The sequence below is a fragment of the Dasypus novemcinctus genome, chromosome 16, assembly GCF_030445035.2.
Source record: "Dasypus novemcinctus isolate mDasNov1 chromosome 16, mDasNov1.1.hap2, whole genome shotgun sequence".
NCBI lineage: Eukaryota > Metazoa > Chordata > Mammalia > Cingulata > Dasypodidae > Dasypus > Dasypus novemcinctus.
Genome location: NC_080688.1, coordinates 19,571,178 through 19,586,079, shown reverse-complemented (window position 1 = coordinate 19,586,079; position 14,902 = coordinate 19,571,178). Strand labels below are relative to the sequence as shown.

At 41.1% G+C, this 14,902-nt stretch overlaps 1 non-coding gene across 1 annotated transcript; it reads right to left on the bottom strand.

The window, feature by feature from the left end:
- Positions 1-7,143: 7,143 nt before the first annotated feature.
- LOC111766939 (U6 spliceosomal RNA) lies at positions 7,144-7,250 on the bottom strand. Its single transcript, XR_002798856.1, has one exon. It is a non-coding gene; the product is annotated as a U6 spliceosomal RNA (small nuclear RNA).
- Between the last annotated feature and the right edge of the window lie 7,652 nt (positions 7,251-14,902).

Sequence of the window (14,902 nt, the reverse complement as noted above, 5' to 3'; positions counted from 1 at the left end):
TTGCACTTGGGGGGTTGTTGCTGTTCCATTGGGGAATGCAATAGAGCTCCCCTGGCTAGGAACTCAGCACTCCCTCAGTTGTCATTTTTAACTGAAATCACTATGAAAATATCCAAACATTTTTGTGTACCTGTATACATGCCCTGGAGAACTCCCTCCCACCCATAGGCCCCCTATCAATAACACCCCACATGAGTGTTCCTCCCTGCCATAGTTGAACTTCTGTAGTGCAAAACTTCTTTAAAAATGAAGCCTAAAATATTGTGATGTTTCATTAATAGTAAAATGGAATATAGTGATGGGTTTAAAGGCCAGATATAGAATACATACCAATTTAGAAAAATTAAATAAAGTAAAAATAAATTGGGGTATCAAAAAATGAAAAAATTAAAAAGCTTTGTTTTTGACATTTTGCCTTTCATCGCTGCTACAGGTGTTGCCCTGTATGTAGAGTGGCAGGCAATTCCTTTCATTTCTTCCTCAGTGTCTAAATCCTTTCTTTTTTTTCTTAATGCTGTAGAATATTCCATCTTGTATATACATACAATTTGTTTATCCATTGATCATTTGATTTATATCTGTGTTGTTTCCAACTTTTGGTAATTGTGAATAATGCCATTATGAACATTGGTGTGAAAATGTCTGTTCAGGTCATTGGGTATACAGGTAATAATGGTGTGCCAGGTCACATGGCAAGGCAATATTCAAATTCCTTAGGAACTGTCAAATGCTCCTCCAGCATGGCTGTATCATTTTACATCCCCACCAATAATGAATAAGTATTCCTATCTCTCTACAACCTCTCCAACATTTAGTTTACCCATTTCTTAATAGTGGCCAGTCTAGTACGTGTGAAAAGATATCTCATTGTACTTTTCATTTGTATTTCCCTAAAAGCTAGGGATGTTGGACAATTTTTTCATGTGTTTCTTCACCATTTGTATTTCTCCTATAAACAATTGTCTTTTCAAGTCTATTGACTATTCTTTTGCGTTTTTAAAAAAATTTTTTTTGAAGTTTAAATTTTTTTTCAAATTCTACTCAATTTATTCATTTTTTAAAAAATAATACATTCAAAAAATATGAGGTCCCCATTCACCCCCACCACCACCACCCCACCACTCCCCCCACAGTAACACTCTCCCCCATCATCATGACACATCCATTGCATCTGGTGAGTACACTCTGGGCATCACTGCACCCGACGGCCTTTGGTCCACACCATAGCCCACACTATCCCACAATCCATCCAGTGGGCCATGGGAGGACACACAATGTCTGGCAATTGACCCTGCAGTACCACCCAGGACAACTCCAAGTCCCGAAAATGCCTCCACATCTCATCTCTTCCTCCCATTCTTCACACCCAGCAGCCACCATGGCCAATTTTTCCACACCAATGCCACATTTTCTCGATTATTAACCACAATAGTTCATGAATAGAATATCATTAAGTCCACTCTATTCCTTACTGTATTCCTCCTTCCTGTGGACCTTGGCTTGGTTGTGTCCATTCCACATCTATGTCAGGAGGGGGCTTAGATTCCACCTGGATGCTGGATGCAATCCTCCTGCTTTCAATTGTAGCCACTCTAGGCTCCATGGTGTGGTGGTTGACATTCTTCAACTCCATGTTAGCTGACTGGGGTAAGTCCAATAAATCAGAGTGTAGGAGCTGAAGTCTGTTGAGGCTCAGGGCCTGGCTATCATATTGTCAGTCCAGAGATTCAAATCCCTTAGATATATCTTAAACCCCAGCACCAAGTACAATTCCAGTAAAGTAGCATGAAAGGCTTGTGAAAAGAGATCCCATCTGAGTCCAGCTCCATCACGCAGAAACACCAGCTCCAAAGAAGGGCCAACTGACATGGCAGTGAACTCCATCTGCCATGACCATAGAACCTGTGGGTCTCTTTAGCCCTCAAAAGAACCAATACCTGGGGTTGTATCTACTTTATCTGTCTCTGAGACTCTGTTCAGGTGTGCATAAGGGCAATCCTTCTGACAACCTCCAGACTCTTTTTTAGAGACTCATAGCCATATAAACTCATTTGTCCTTTCCATTTCCCCGTTACTTTAGGTCAAACAGCATTTTTAACTCCTGTTATTATATGTAGACAGGGATATTCTGCTGGTCCGTGTTGAACCTTTAATTCAAGGTCATTTTCTAGTTACGTCATCAGCTGGTACTTGGTAGTGATCCCTCGGTGCCAGGGAGGCTCATCCCCAGGTGTCATGTCCTAATGCTGGGGGGAAGGCATTGCAGTTACATGCTGAGTTTGGCTTGGAGACTGGCCACATTTGAGTAATACGGAAGCTGTCAGGAGGGGACTCTTAGGCACAGTGCTGCTCTAGGTCTTGTTCTTATTTCAGGTGTATAGGCTCACAAGCATAGTCATTAGTATCAGGGGCTCACTGTTGGACCCTCATTTCTTCCTGGTCCTTGCTGTTGCACCTGGGGCACTGCCGCTGCTCCCCTAGGGGCCATGACAGAACCCCCCCCCCCCGGACAAGAAGCCAGTACCCCCCCCCCCAGCTGTTGTTTTTAATTGTTTCCACTATGAGTATATCCAAACATTTCCATGCACCCTGGACACATGCCCTGTATAACTAACTCCCTGTCAACCATATGTCCCCTGTTAATAACCTCCCATACCAGTATTCCTCCGGTGCCATTGTTGAACCACTCTGTGATCCAAAACTTCCTGAAAAGTGAAACCCAATATAATATCAGGTTCCCTTACTAGTAAAATGGAATATAGCGATGAGTTTAAAGGTTAGATATAGAATACATATTGATTTGGAAAAATTCTACATCCTATCTTTTTCTTTTCTTTTTTCCTAATTATAGAGCTTCTCTTCACAAGAGCCCTAGATCACAGTAATTCATATATACAATATACATTACTCCCACATATCCATTATAAAACCTTTTCCCTTCCACAGAGATAATATTTTAACTTACTCATATCATATTTACTGAAACTGATGTACAGATATTGAGACAATAGCTTTCAAACAAGGTAACATTTGTGTTTACATTGTGGTTTATACTCTAGGCTATACAGTTTTCTAAATTTTTTAGTTATCCTATGTTTTACATTATGGTTTACATTATTAGTCTGTCATCCGCTATATGTTTTTGGTGTAGTATTACATGTTTTATATCCATCCTTGTGTACTCTTGTGAAACACTTCCCTTGTCCTCACATTTACTCTGGTTCCATCTATTCAATATGTATTTCCCCCTCTCCTTGGGGCCCACAGTGACAATCAATCTTCATTTCCTGAGGAGCCATGTTCAGAGATACTTGCAACAGTGCTGAGGGCCTGACCCACTCAACTGCCCTAATGCCCTGGGAACCACCATTTCTCTTGAGAGGTACAGTTCCCTCTATTTGATGTCATTAGTCCTCCCCAGGTTGTGGGTCTACTTTCACTCTCATTATATGGGTCTCCACCCAATGGTATAACCCACTCTGGCAAAATGAGCATTCACATATTCCCTAGGAGTCTGTCCTGCGTCAGGTTATCCCCTTTGAGTATCTTAAACAGGTAACTTTCCTAATTATATTTTGAAAAGGTTTTCTCAGCATTATACTCTCAACCAACATCTGACAATCTCCTATGTTCGTGTGTTGCCCCACCCTCCCCCCAATTTCTTGGGCAATATCACCCATCTGCCCATCCCTAGCCCCCCTCAAGCCCCCAAAGCCCCACCCAAAGGTAACCCTATGCCCCCATTTTATCTCTTCCTTGTGCACATACTTACCTCCAGCTTATCATAGATTTCACCCATGTAGATCTCAGCTTACATTCTTCCTCTACCCGCCGATGTCCTGTAAGCCTATTTTTCAGTCTGTAGCTCTCTGAGGCAGCTTGCTTGTTTCATATCATTGAGGTCATGTAGTATTTGTCCTTCAATGCCTGGGTTGCTTCACTCAACATAAGATTCTCAAGATTCATCCATGTTATCACGTGTCTTTGTAGTGTATTTGTTCTTAAGCCGAGTAGTATTCCATTGTAAGTATATACCACATTTTATTGATCCACTCATCTGTTGATGGGCATTTGGGTGGATTCCAACTTTTGGTGATAGTGAACAATGCTGCTATGAACATTGGCGTGCCTATATCGGTGTGTGTCCTTGTTTTCAGTTCTGCTGGGTATATACCCAGCAGTGGTATTGCTGGGTCATATGGCAAATCTATGGTTAGTTTTTGAGAAACTGCCAAACTGTCCTCCAGAATGGTTGGATCCTTCTGTATACCCACCAACAGTGGATGAGTGTTCCCATTTCTTCACATACTCTCCAGCATTTGTATTCTTCTGTTTTTTTCATAGCTGCCAATCTTATGGGAGTAAGATGGTATCTTACTATAGTTTTGATTTGCATTTCCCTGATAGCTAAAGATTTGGAGCATTTTTTCATTTGTATTTCTTCTTTGGAGAACTGTCTGTTTGAATCTTTTCCCTATTTTTTAAATGGGTTGTTAATTTTTTTATTTTCAATGTATAGCAGTTCTTTATATATGCAAGTTATAAGTCTCTTATCAGTTATGTGGTTGCCAAATATTTTCTCCCATTGTGTGGGTTCCCTTTTTACTTTCTTGACAAACTCCTTTGAGGTGCAGAAGGCTTTAATTTTGGGGAAGTCCCATTTATCTATTTGTTCTTTTGCTGCTCGTGCTTTTGGTGTGAAGTTCATGAAGCCAATTCCTATTACAAAGTCTCGTAGATGTTTCCCTACACTGCTTTCCAAGGTCTTTATGGTGTTGGCTCTTATATTTAGGTCTTTGATCCATCTTGAGTTGATCTTTGTATAAGGTGTGAGATGGTAATCCTCTTTCATTCTTCTACATATGGATATCCAGTTCTCCAGGCACCATTTATTGAATAGGCCATTCTCTCCCAGTTGAGAGGGTTTGGTGGCTTTATCGAATATTATATGGCTATATATATGAGGTTCTATATCAGAACTTTCAATTCGATTCTATTGGTCAGTGTATCTCTCCTTATGCCAATACCATGCTGTTTTCACTTCTGTAGCTTCGTAGTACATTTTGAAGTCAGGTAGTGTGATTCCTCCAATTTCGTTTTTTTTTTTTTTCAATATGTCTTTGGCTATTCGAAGCCTCTTTTCTTTCCAAATAAATTTCATAGTTTTTCTAGTTCCTTAAAGAAGGCTGTGTTGATTTTTATTGGGATTGCATTGAATGTGTACATCAGTTTTAGTAGGATAGATATCTTAATAATATTTAGTCTTCCTATCCATGAACAGGGAATATTTTTCCATTTATTTAGGTTTTCTTTGATTTCCTTGAACAGTCTTGTATAGTTCTCAGTGTATAAGTGTTTTACATCTTTAGTTAAATTTATTCCTAAATATTTGATTTTTTTATTTACTATTGTGAATGGTATGTGTTTCTTGATTTCCTCCTGATCTTGCTCATTATTGGTGTACAGAAATGCTAATGATTTTGGGGCACTGATCTTATAACCTGCGACTTTACTAAACTCATTTATGAGTTCTAGAAGCTTTGTTGTAGACCTCTCAGGGTTTTCTATGCATAGGATCACATCATCTGCAAATAATGAAATTTTGACTTCTTCCTTTCCAATTTGAATGCCTTTTATATCTGGTTAGCTTCCTGTTTCTTGGTGTGGATTGTAATTTTTTTTGGTATCTTGGCATCTGGCTTACTAGAGTATTTATCCTGGGTACAGTTTTTCTCTTTAGTTTAGGGTTTCCTATCATTTCTCCCTTGATGGTTGTGCAATAGGAAGCAAGAATATAGTTGGTGCTGTAAGCTGTGGAGGCTTAACCGGCCCTCATTGCACCAGGGAGCAATGACGCTTCTTCCAACTTTCTCCTTTGCCAAGGGTAGGGACAGAGTCACAGCTATGTGGAATAATCCATGTGCAGGCCTAGACTGTAGTTGCCCAGAGAGACTGATGAAGCTTCACATCCCTTTCTCCCCTGCCTGGGCAGGGATGGAACTGCAGGTGTGGGCAGGTCCAAGATGACTGCAGTTGCCCTGGTAAACTTCTGATTTTCAGTCTATGGCAGCCAAAGTTACCTACAGTTACCTATATAGGCTGGTGCAGGGCTCCTCAGCCTCCTCAGCTGAAGCTAGGCTAGGTCTGCAGGCTGATGTGCATGAAAGAAACTGGTTCCTGTGGACACTGAGAGTTTCAGTCAGCCTGGCTTCCCCTCAGGTTGGGGGTGGACTCAGAATGGCAGCTGCTGGCCTCTTTCGGACTTGGGCTTGTTCACACCGCCCTGTTCCCAGGGTTACCTCTTAGCCAACCAAGTCTACCAATCAGTAGCCAAAATCAGCAGCCTCCTCCCCTGTTTATGGGAAATGGAGCATCGAGTTCCCTTCACAGAACAGCTCCTGGGGTAGCTTGTGCCACCAGAGTAGGATAATCACCAGCCTCTGTGGCTTGGCCGGTAATTACCCAGAAAGCCTGGCACAGGTCCCCACAGCTTCCTCCTTGCTGGAGGTGGCACTGGGGCCTAGGCTAGACCTGCAATATGATCTAGATGGGAAGAAGCTGGTGTCCACCAGCACTGGGATTTTCAATCCGTCCCACTTCCCCTCGTGCCAAGTGTGGAGTTAAGATGGCAGCTCCTGCCCCCTTTCTGAATTGGACAGGCTCAAGCTTTAGCTATTCCCAGGATTATACTGTAGCCCACTGAATTTCCTCATCAATTGCTGAAATCAGTGCCCAACCATGTCTTCCTCCCCCATTTTGGGGGAGTGGAATTTTTGTTTCCAGCCTCGGAACAGCTCCTAAGGCTTGTACCTCCAGTGGAGGATGGACACCGGCCTCCGGGGTGTGGAGCACTCTACTTATGAGTCTTCTCTGCAGACAGGCAGTCTCCTCCTTCCACTCCTTCAAAGACATTGCAAAATGTTCTTCTGGTCTCCCGGTGCCCCCAAACAGGTGCTTCAGCTAGCTCCAGAGAGCTCTGGGTGTTTGCTAACTGCCCTGTAAGAAGAGCTGACCCTAGGAACTCCTTAATCTGTCACTATCTTGCTGGTGGTCTCTCTTTTGCCTATTTTTTAATTGGGCAGTTTGTCTCTTTATTGTGGAGTTGTATGATCTCTTTATATATCATGGATATTAAACTCTTATCAAAAATACAAAAGTTCCATGAATTTGCTTGTCATCTTTGTGCAGGACCCATGTTAATATTCTCTGTATCATTCCAAATTTAGTATATGTACTGTCAAAGCAAGCACAAGATGAGATTTTTAAAATTACATGGGTTTTAAGCGTCAGCAATATTTTTGGGGCATTTATTTATTTTTGCATTTTTGGAAGACATATAGAACACAAAATATGATACATTAAAAACTACAATAGGTTCCTACATACCCCATACTCCTTCCACAACAAGAACCTCTTTCATCATTGTGGCACATTCATTGCATTTGGCGAATACGTTTTGGAGCACTGCTGTACCACATAGATTATAGTTTACATTGTATTTTACACTCTCCCCCAGTACACTCAATGGGTTATGACAGGATATATAATATCCAGCATCTGTCCCTGCAATATCATTTAGGACAACTCCAAGCCCCAAAAATGCCCCCATATCACATCTTTTCTTCCCTCTCCCTTCTTTGAACAACTGCCATGACCACTGTCTCATACATCATGCTACAGTTTCTTCCATTACTAGTCACAATAGTTCTATAGAAGAATACCAGTAAGGAGACTCTAATCCATATTTTATTCCTTCATCCTGTGGACCCTGTGATAATGATGTCCACTCTACTTCTATATAGAAAGGGGCTTAGGTTCCACATGGTTGATGGATGTGATTCTCCTACATGGAGTTGTAAGTACTCTGGGTGCCCTGGTGTGGTCATTGACCATCTTCACCTCCCTGTTAGTTTATCTGGGTAAGTGCAATGAACCAGAGAGAAGGAATTGCAAGTCTGCTTAGGTCCAGGGCCCAGCTGGTACAAGGCCAGTCCAGAGATTCATGTCTCCTGAGTATACACCACCCCCAGTGCCAACCACAGGTCCAGTAATAGTGACAGAAGAGGCATGTGTAGAAAGGTCACATCTGAGTCCAACTCCATCACACTCAGGAACACAAACTCCAAAGTAGGGCCAATTGACATGGTACTGAACTCCAGAGCCATCTTCCATGACCATAGAACCAGTGGGTCTCTGTAGCCCTCAGGAGAACCAGTACCTGGGCTTCTATCTACTTTGGCTGTCTCTGGGACCTTGCTGAGGTGTGCATAAGCATGACCCCTATGATGACATCCCGAGTCTTTTTTGGAGACTCATAGCCATATGAATTCATGTTTTTCTTTCCATTTCCCCCTTTTGCTCAAGGTCAAAAAGCAGTTTTTAACACTTGATATTACATGTAGGTTGAGATATTCTGCTGGTCTGAGTTGACCCTTTTATTCAAGGTCTTTCACTGAACTGTTCTTGAGGGCTTCACCTGAACCAACATCACAATTCCAAAGAGGGACAAAGGTCAGATTCTTCAGGCCCAGGCCTAGCCCCTGGCACTCACCAGGGAAAGTCCCAGCTCTGAGTTATGCAGCTTTTAGCCCCAGCTGGAATTTCAGAAGACAAAGATTGCTGCTGGCCTGCTTGATGTTACAATGAGCTCATAGCAGCTGCCTGCTTTCCTGGTTGACCAATTTCACAACTCATCAATAAGTTTTCTGATGGTGGTGTCATTCAAGCATACCAAGTATATGAAACCCAAAAAGTAATATAGACAAGGAATATCTACTAATTTATCTTAGAAACCATCCTCATAAAATATGACAAAACTTGTCATTACAAACAGCCAAGAGGACTGTTAATATTATTAAGTGGTTCTTAACTTTACCAAAGAAATAGCCACCAGATTCCTACATTTTCAAAATCTCCTAATATTCTCAGCTCAATAAACATATATACCTGCGTTATATTTGAATATTTCACATGACAGATAATGCCTTGAAATTTCAACATCATGAGAATTATATAATTCTTTTAATTTATTTAGATGAGATATAATTCTCACTACATATGTTTTTCCTAAGTGAACACAATACTTTTCTAAAAATAATCAGTGATCAAGATCCCTGGAACACTGATTTCAAGGTTAACACATTACCTCCGTTATCTTAAGTAGGTATCCATCTTGTGCAGCACGTGAGCCTCATATTCATAGGAATTCATCAGTAAAATTATGTTGTGCCCCTAGTATCTGTACAGCTTTGCACTAAGGTTGTGAGGATTCTCACAACAGTGCAATGAGTCTTTCTTCCCAGGAATTTCGTGCTTAGAAGAAGCTGTCCCAACGCATAGGACAAGGCTCAACTCAAGACTGCATTTTCCAAGCATGGCAAGCAGATTGCACAAACTGTGGGTCCCCTGTGCATTTACTGGGGAGAGAGACAAAAAAATGTAGGCCATTTTTATGGTGGGAGAGGAACTGCATGATGACAGGAACAGGCAGGAGATTCCCTTGAGAAGGATCATTTACAAGTGAAGATGTCTGGTGTTTGCCCTTCTCACCAGGACCCTTTGGAACTTGCCTGACACCCAACCATGAGTCCTTGGCCCTGTTTTGATCAGTTAGACATGGGTAATTCCAAAGATCTAAAATAAGTTTTACCAAGAGCTAAAGAAGAGCTTTCACCACACAAAGCCAATCAACAATAAATGCTTAGGAAAAAGAGAGTGACTATCAGCAAGACATCAGCAAAAAATTACAAGCCAAGCTAATAAACAGGAAGATATGCTTCAGTCAAAGAAAAAAAATTAAAACTTCACACAAGACACAGGATTGGAAACAAATAATCAATGGTATACAAACAAAAGTATGTTAAGTATATTTAAGGAGACATTGGGTGAGCATAAAGAAGAATTTGAAAGCATGAAAAGAAAAGTAACATAATTTATGGGAATTAAAATCACATTAGATAAGATTAAAAATAAATTAGAAGGTAGGGACTGAATAACCCATTAAACCCAGAGGCGGATGAGAATTGTGGTTGATGATACAGATGCAGGAAAGTCTTTTATTAAGTAGAGCAGATGTATGTCACAATTGCAGGGTGGTGGGAATATGAAGAATTATGGGAAAATACAACTGGAGTGACCTATGGACTGTGGTTAACAGCAATACTGTAATATTCATGCATCTATGCCAAAGATGTACTATGTTGATAACGGGGGAGTATGGAAACTGTGCCAAATGAATGCAATGGGCCATGTTATGGTGGAAATAGTCTGACGACATTAGCTCATAATCTGTAACAAATGTTCCACCACAGTGTGGTGTGCTGATTGAGGGATGTTGTATGGCAGTTCTGTGGATGTGCATGATTGTTTTGTAAATTCACAACTTCTGTAATAAAAAATATATTTTAAAGATTAATAATAGTGTCAGTTGGGGGAAAACATAAAATGTAATTTATGGACTATAGTAGTAAAATTTGATGATATTCTTCCATAATTTGTAACAAATATCTCACAACAATGTAAGGTATTGGTGGTGTGTTGCTGTATGGGACCTCTCTATGATATTATGCATGTTTGTTTTGTAACTTCACAACTTTTACTATATACTTATTGTTTATGTATATTCATGTAAAATTGATATAAATATAATAATAATAGGGTGGGTTGATGGAAAAATATACCAAATGTAAGATACTTTGGTTAGTAGTAATACACTGAGGATGCATTTTGATCATTAGTGAAAAATGTTTCACAATAATGCAAGGTATTGGTGGTAGAATGAGGTTTGAGAGCCCTATATGATGTTATATATGTTTGTTTTCTAAATTCATAACTACTACTATAACTTATTGTTTATGAATGTTTATATATGAGTAGTATACTTCAATAAATTTTTTAAAAACAGACCTGAAGAGAACCAGCAAGATGGCAGTGGAGTAAGGAGCTTCTGGAGTCAGCTCTTGCTACAGGGCAGTTAGCAAACACTCAGAGCTCTCTGGACCTAGCTGAAGTGCCTATTTGGGGGCTTCCACATACCAGAAGAGCATCCTGCAACATCTTTGAAGGATTGGAAGGAGGAGACTGCCCATCTCCAGAGAAGACTCATGAGTAGAGTGCTCCATGCCCCAGAGGCCAGTGTCCATCCTCCATGGAGGCACAAACCAACTTAGGAGCTGTTCCTCAGCTGGAATTGAAAGCTCCACTTCCCAAAAATGGGGGAGTAAGAGATGGTTGGGCACCAATTTAAGCTACTGATGAGTAAATTCAGCAGGCTGCAGTATAACCCTGAGAAGAGCTAAAGTTTGAAAGAGGCCAGTAGCTGCCATCTTAACTCTGCACCTGGCATGAGAGGAAGCGAGGCAGAATGAAAATCCCAGAGCTGGTGGGGACCAGCTTCTTTCCATCCATATCATATTGCAGTTCTAGCCTAGGCCCCAGTGCCACCTCCAGCAGGGAGGAAGCTTCAGGAACCTGTGCCAACCTCTCCAGAAAATTACCAGCCATGCCCCGGAGGCCAGTGATTAGCCTACTCTGGTGGCACAAGCTGCTCCAGGGAGTATTCTGTGGCTAAAACTTGAAGCTCCGATCCACATCAAGAAACAGGAAGCTATGGGCCAGTTAAAGGAACAAGATAAGTCTCCAGCTGACATTAAGGATTTGAGACAATTAACCATAGATGTTCAAACAAATCTCCCTAATGAATTCAATGAGATGGTTAAAGAGATTAAGGGTATTAAGAAGATATTGGATAATCACAAAGAAGATTTTGATAGCATACATAGAAAAATAGCAGATCTTATGGGAATGAAATGTGCAATAAATGAAATTTTAAAAACTTTGGGATTATATAATAGCAGATTTGAGGAGGCAGAAGAAAGGACTGGTAAGCTTGAAGAAAAGAACACTGAAAGTGAATATACAAAAGAACAGATGAAAAAATAATGGAAAAAATTGAACATGGTCTCAGGGAACTAAATGACAGCAAAGGCATGCAAACATACATGTCATGGGTGTCCCAGAAGGAGAAGAGAAGGGAAAAGGGGCTGAAGGAATATTTAAAGAAATAATGGTAGAAAATTTCCCAACCCTATTGAAGGACATACATATCCCTGTCCAAGAAGCACAATGTACTCCCATCTGAAAAAATCCAAATAGACCAACTCTAAGACATATACTCATCAGATTGTCAAATGCCAAATACAAAGAGAGAATTCTGAGAGCAGCAAGAGAAAAGCAATACATGAGGGGGAGAAGATGGTGGTTGAGTGAGTGCACGTGATAGTCTCTCCTGCAAAGAAGCGGCTGGGCAGTGTTAGAAATTCTTCAGGACCAGGCTGTTTCAGGATTTTGCAGGGCAGGAGGTGTCTGGACATCGATTTGGTGGGAAGGTAACAGAGAATATTCGTGTAAAAGATAAAATTGAGGCTCTCTTAAATGGAGTTAGGGGCTGCGTGCGGGATGCTCCCCCCTGGGGCAGGCGGAACCATGGCACCAGCACTGCAGTGGTGATTCCTGGAGGCGCTGTGGTAATGGGGAATTCTTAAGCCCTGAGCAAGCTATTAAGGGGCCAACAGGGCAGGAGGCCTTCGCAAACCAATTTGGTGAGACACATGGGAGTTTTTTGCGAGACGGGGAATTTTTGATTTCTGACATGAATAATAGCGCTTCCGGCTAGAGGCCTGCCCCCAAGGCCGGCTGCTGATCTGCAGCAGCCTTAAATTGCTCGCAGTAAAAAGACATCATGAGGAGGCAATTTCCGGGGATTGCAGGGTGGGAGACGTCTGGAAGCCAATTAGGAGAATCTTTTCCAAGGCATGGGATTTTCGGTTTCAGACACTTATACAGCGCTTCTGGCTAGAGCCCCGCCCCCTAGGCCTAGCTGCGGATCTGCAGCATCCTTAAATTGGCTGCAATATAGAGGCGCCCCCAATTGGCTGTTTCAGGGGCTTGCAGGGCAGGAAGTGTCCTGAAGTCGACACAGAAGAGACCCTAGTGAGAGGGGGAATTGCGGGTTTCAGACACATAGGTCAGAGTTGGTGGATGTGACCTCTCCGATAGGGCTGGCACCCAGCTGCAGGGATCCCTGAAGGCTGTGTTACACTGCGATGCTGCCAGGCTCCCTGTTAACTGGATTTGAGGTTGCCAGGTCTGTGTCCCCTAAACCCTGGTGGCCCACACCCCAGAGACTCACACCTCTTGAGTCTGCAATGTTACAGACTATCCATCCCTGAATCCACCACACCCAGAGGCCCATCGGAGGTCCTTGATTTTCCTAGCCCTCAACATTTGCATTTCTCTTTATTTTATTTTTAATTTTTTATTTTTTATTTGTTATTGTCCTGGTTGCTAATATTGCATTATTTCCTAGTTTTTTCTCCAATTATATCCCACAAAGTCTTTTTTTTCCATTTATTTAGGGGATTTTTGTTGTTGCTGTTGTTGGTGTTCTATATCTTCTTTCCTTTTCCTTACTTGTTCCCCTCCCTTTTTTTACCCACCTCCCGTTTTTGTTTCTTTCTTCTCTGTTTTTTTTTCTCTTTTCTCTTGTCCCTCATTTTCTTCTTATTTTATTTTATCTTAATTATACAATAGGTGCTGCAGGGAACACCTCACATTTGCTGGGTTTCCTCATCCTCTGTTGCCTTCTTTCTGTGTGAATTCATTTTGGCTGCCTACACTATCCCCTTTCCCCCACATCTTGATATCCTCCATCATCTACTGTCTCTCCTATATTCCACCTCCCTTTCTTTGATCCCCAAATTGTCTAAATCTCTATTTCTAATGCCTTTGTTTTGTTTTCTGACTTTTATCTACTCTTGAAACTACTGCCTTTCTTTTCTCTTTCCCTCTCTCATGAAAACACTAGCTTTTTAATTCATACCATATTCCTCCCATATTGAGTCGACTACCTCATTATAGGTACTCTACCAACTGCTATGACTCTACACAACTTACATGAATCTAATATCCATCCTCCCAGATCTCATATTGTTGCTCTGTTAACATTTATTACCAATACTACTTTACACATTTTCCTTTCTTACACAATTGCCTTTCCCTGGCCCTAATACTTTCCTTCAAAGTGAACTCAGCCAGCAATAAGAAATTAGAATAAGAAGAACAATGTGACAAAGAGAAGATATAACACTTACGCAAAAAAACCAGCTAATTAATCCCCAAGACTAGACAAAGAAGCTAAGGAACTGATTAAACCTGTCAAGATAAAATGATGACCAGACAGCAAGAAAAATCTACAAACCAAAACAGTAATCAGGAAAACATAGCTGAATCTAATGAACAAACTAAAAACCAGGAAGGGGACCAGAACTTCGCACAAGTAATTAAAGATCTCAGAACAAATATCACCGAAAAATTTAATGAAGTAAAGAAAGAGGTTAACAATATAAAGACAACACTTAGGGGAAATTGCAGACATAAGCAAAAAGATAACAGATATGATGGGAATGAACACCACAGTTCAAGAAAGCAAAAATACACTCACAGCAAATAGCAGCAGATTAGAAGAGGCAGAGCAGAGAATTAGTGATGTGGAAGACAGTACATCGGAAATCAAACAGATAGTAGAATTGATCAATAAAAAGATGGAAAAAATCCAGCTAGGACTTAAGGATCTGAATGACGATGCAAAATGCACAAACATACATATAATAAGCATCCCAGAAGGAGAAGAGAAGGGAAAGGGATCAGAAGGAGTGTTGCAGGAAATAATGGCTGAAAACTTCCCAAATCTACTGAAAGAGACAGATGTACATATCCAAGAAGCATAGCACACCCCAAACATCATAAACCCTAACAGGCCCACCCCAAGATATATGTGTGTCAAATTATCCAATGCTCAAGACAAAGAGAAAATTCTAAAAGCAGCAAGAGAAAAGAAAACCAT